This window comes from Megascapheus bottae, chromosome 5, assembly GCF_031878675.1.
Source record: "Megascapheus bottae isolate mThoBot1 chromosome 5, mThoBot2.hap1, whole genome shotgun sequence".
Taxonomy (NCBI): Eukaryota; Metazoa; Chordata; class Mammalia; order Rodentia; family Geomyidae; genus Megascapheus; species Megascapheus bottae.
This window is the reverse complement of record NC_143513.1, coordinates 9,598,261-9,602,213: the sequence shown is the minus strand read 5'-3', so window position 1 is coordinate 9,602,213 and position 3,953 is coordinate 9,598,261. Positions and strand designations below refer to the sequence as shown.

General features: G+C 43.7%; 1 pseudogene; it reads right to left on the bottom strand.

The window, feature by feature from the left end:
- Positions 1-2,759: 2,759 nt before the first annotated feature.
- Positions 2,760-3,668, bottom strand: LOC150062816 (G patch domain-containing protein 2-like pseudogene; annotated as a pseudogene).
- Positions 3,669-3,953: the final 285 nt, after the last annotated feature.

Sequence of the window (3,953 nt, the reverse complement as noted above, 5' to 3'; positions counted from 1 at the left end):
TCCAATCTTATCTTAAACCCCAGCTCACTGGGCCTGGCAGTGATGATGGCCTGATCTCCAGCAGGCCCAACTCCAGGACCAGAACACCATCCAAATTTCCATTTAGCTTTCCAGCCTGCCAGGAAATGCTTTGTACTGGTTTTCAACCCTCTTCTCCCTCCATCCCTGCCCCAACCGCAAAAATGACTTGAGAACTGGCGAGTTCGAGGAGGAAGTGATATACACACAACAGGCCGGGCTCACTCACTTCCTCCAGAACTGGGTTTCTCACATCCTGTCACGTGGCTAATCCTGGCTTTTATTTTCTCTTTTTGTACTTTGTGGTATCCAGCAGAAGGGCTCTGCAGGACTGGGCTAACTGGTTTCCATTCGGTCCCTCTGCCATATGAGATGCAAGGCCCAAAGTTCTGCAAGATAATAAAATAAAAAGAAGCAAGAAATACTTATTCAGATCAGACAAACGGACCCTCACATGGGGAGTAGGTCACCATTATAATGCATTTCTTCCTTTTCTAGTTCATTCTTGAGTCTTAGCAGCTGTAATTGTTCACGAATCACTTCAAATATCAAAGCTATTTTAGTCTTTTATTTAGCTTAAATGGGTGCTTTTATGACAGGATGTTTCTACCAAAGCTACTCTTCATAGATAGAAGCAAAGGCTTTTGGGGGTAGCTTAAATATATCAATGTGTGGGTGCTACCCCATGCCAGTGGAAGAGAACCTGTGGTGATAGCCATTGTTGCTTCTTTTACACTCCCATAAATGATTTACAGAAAAAGAAACAGAAATGATCATCATGGGAAACACAAAAATTCCCATAAGCACATGAAAAGTCCCTAATATCCTTAGCTGTGGGGGAATGCAAGTAGCAACTACAATGAAATACCATCTCACCCCAGCTAGAATGGTGGTAAACAAGACAAGAGAAAGGATAATCAGGCTGGGAAAGGTGGGGAGAAAAAGGAACTTCCATATGAGTTATGGGAATGTGTGGAAAAGTGTTCTAATATTTCTTCCTCATCATATGTGACAAAATGGATGACACTGGAAGACATCAGATTTACTGCAGTAAACTGGAAGCAGAAAGACAAATATTGTACATCCTCTCTCATTTGGGAAACTAAACAACAACAACAAACACATGACAGAAGAGAGAATCTGAAATCAGAAGACACTTTATTAGGGAGGTGAAGGATAATGGAGTTGACGAGGTGAAAGATAGAAGAAAAGTGAATGGAGATGATGAACATCATAAGTCCAAGTATGAAAATAATCACAGCAGACCCCATTTTTTTACAATTACAAAAAATTACAAAAGTAAAAATTACAAAGTAAAAGGGAAGCAAAATTTTAAGTTGAGCCTCTTATGCAGTCAGATGAAGAAACCGCTGATAAGCAAGGCTGACTAGATACCAGAGCAAATGACATATATAGTTCTTCGTGGCATATCCATCTACATTAAAACAAAACACTGGGGCGTGTGCGCATGTCCACACTCCTTTCCCAGGTGACCAGAACAGTAGCGATGTAGCAAACAGTCTCCATGTGTTTCAGAGTAAAAGCATTCAGTTCATACAAAAAAGAACCCTCTGTCAACCAGGCCCCTGAATAACACTCTTGATGATACTTTTGAGAAATTGTGTCACTTTTCTCCAGCAGCTCCAGCAGTCAATTATTCCTCATTTTGACTAAGTAGTATCCAACTTAAGGCATGACTGTATATATAACTGTATATGCAGTTGAGCAGTCATGAACATACCAAATAGAAAGACATGTCAGAGACAATTTTTTCCTCTCCAAAGCATGGCCCCAAGAAACCATTATTACAATGAAAGTTTCTGACCTCTAACAGTAACAATGAAGTTCCACTTAGGACATAAGCCTTACACTGAGACCTGAAGGAGAAGACATCATCCACTGACTATTTCAAATTTGCTGCCCACCTAAATCATGTCTCCATGTCATTACAGCAATGGGTATGTATAGACAATGTCCTCTTTCAGTAGAACACAAACTTTGGAGATGAGGGGAAGTACACTGCAGCTGCAGGTGATCCTGTTAGACCACTGCAGACATGAAGTTCCCAAGGCCATGCCTCTGGTGTCTCTTTTGAGGCCACAAATGGAGACTTTAATTGTCATATTTACTGGCACTCTGCATAAACAAAGTTCTAACTCAACAGCAAGCTTCATCTGCTGCAAGCACAGCTCCATTCAAAAATTAGATTTGGGGGCCGGAAGTTTGGCCTAGTGGTAGAGTGCTTGTCTAGCATGCATGAAGACCTGGGTTTGATTCCTCGGTACCACATACACAGAAGAAAGCCAGAAGTGGTGCTGAGGCTCAAATGGTAGCTCTCTGACCTTGAGAAAGTCCAAGGACAGTGTTCAGGCCCTGATCTCAAGCCCAGGACTGGCAAAAAAAAAAAAGGAATTAGGTTTTGGAACTAGCTGAAAATTTGGAACTTCCTCAAATATTAAAAGCTTTATATAAAAGATATGTAAAAGTATTTTCTAGGGTTTTTTCTAGTGTTTCAGGAACAACAGCATCTGCAAAAAGACATCACCTATAGGTAAAAGGATAACATTAATGTAACAAACATGACATCCTTTCCTTGGGAAAAAAAATTATGGCCCCAATACTGCCACAATATGACTCTCTTAAGTGCACAAATCCTCAGCCATGTGTGAAGTGAAAGACCTTTACAGGCAGGCTGGCAGAGACTGCACACACAGTTTTCAGTCCTGAGGTGACAGTGCTCTCTAGCTGCATTCAGGGCCTTTTTCCTGTGGTGTCTTAAAAAACATAGCTATAGTCGAGTCAGTGGTTTTGTTGATGGCGGAAGTCCTGATCAAGTACTCAGAGTATGGAGACGGTGGGACTTGCACTGCCAGTGCGGCTACTGAAACTGAATCCGTTACTTCCATGTGAACTGTACTAAGCCTAGGTAGAGATGCCACAGGCTTCTGTTTCCTCTTGATTTCATGTGTACATGATAAACCCCAGTGTATGTTTCCCTGTCTGGAAGAGCAGTGTGCTTGGAGCATCTTTGATGAGAAGCAGCAGTAAGAACATCCAGGGAGTAAAGGGGAGAGAGAGGATTAGACTCATGTGTACAGGCAGAAATGTGAGGAAAATCAGAAGCCAATGCTCTATTCTTTTCTTTCTGTTGGGGGTCACTGATGATGTGGCTTATCCTCTCAGTACCCAGAGTGTTTATGCTGGTCTCCTTCCCAGCCAGTCTTCTTCGCCCCTTCCTATGGCATTGAGCTGCAGCTCCTGGCAGGCGATTCAAATGAGCATGGTACCCAATTCGAGCTGGCAGGGAAGGGAAAAGGAATGTGGGATCTGACAGTTTATCCAGTCCAGAGTCCATTCTTTCTACTTCAGGGCAGTGATCCGGAGCCCACTTGGGTAGAAGATTAGGGACAGTGAATCCTGGGACACATTCTCCTGCTCATCATCCCCTTGCCATCCTTCATCATTGTAAAGAGCCCAGTGTCACCGCTGCTACACAACACTGCTGCCTTCACATTCTGACATGTTCTCATCAGAGCCCTGTTTCTGTTCATCTGCTTCACACTCCATTATTTCTTGAACCTGCAGCTTCTCTCATAGCTCCAATCAGACACCTTCAACTTTTGCTGAGGGCTGGCAGCCACCTCTGACATCACTCAGACAATGTAACCTCAGAAGACTCTCGGCTCTTTTCCAGCAGCAGTGGTTCTCGGCTAAGCCCCCAGCATTTTTCTCAGTGGTCTACCATCCAGCCAGGGACAGGGACCTCTCTAGGCCTTCTGGAGTCCCTTTCTTGAAGGCTTCCTTTTTTCAGGTGCTCTGACCCACAATCTCAGATAGTTCAATGCTCTGCTCTCTGTTCCTTCCTTCCAGCCATACCTGGCTCAGAACTGCAGCAAGTCTGTTCAGCCCCCTACGGGCCACACTCCTGTCCCTCC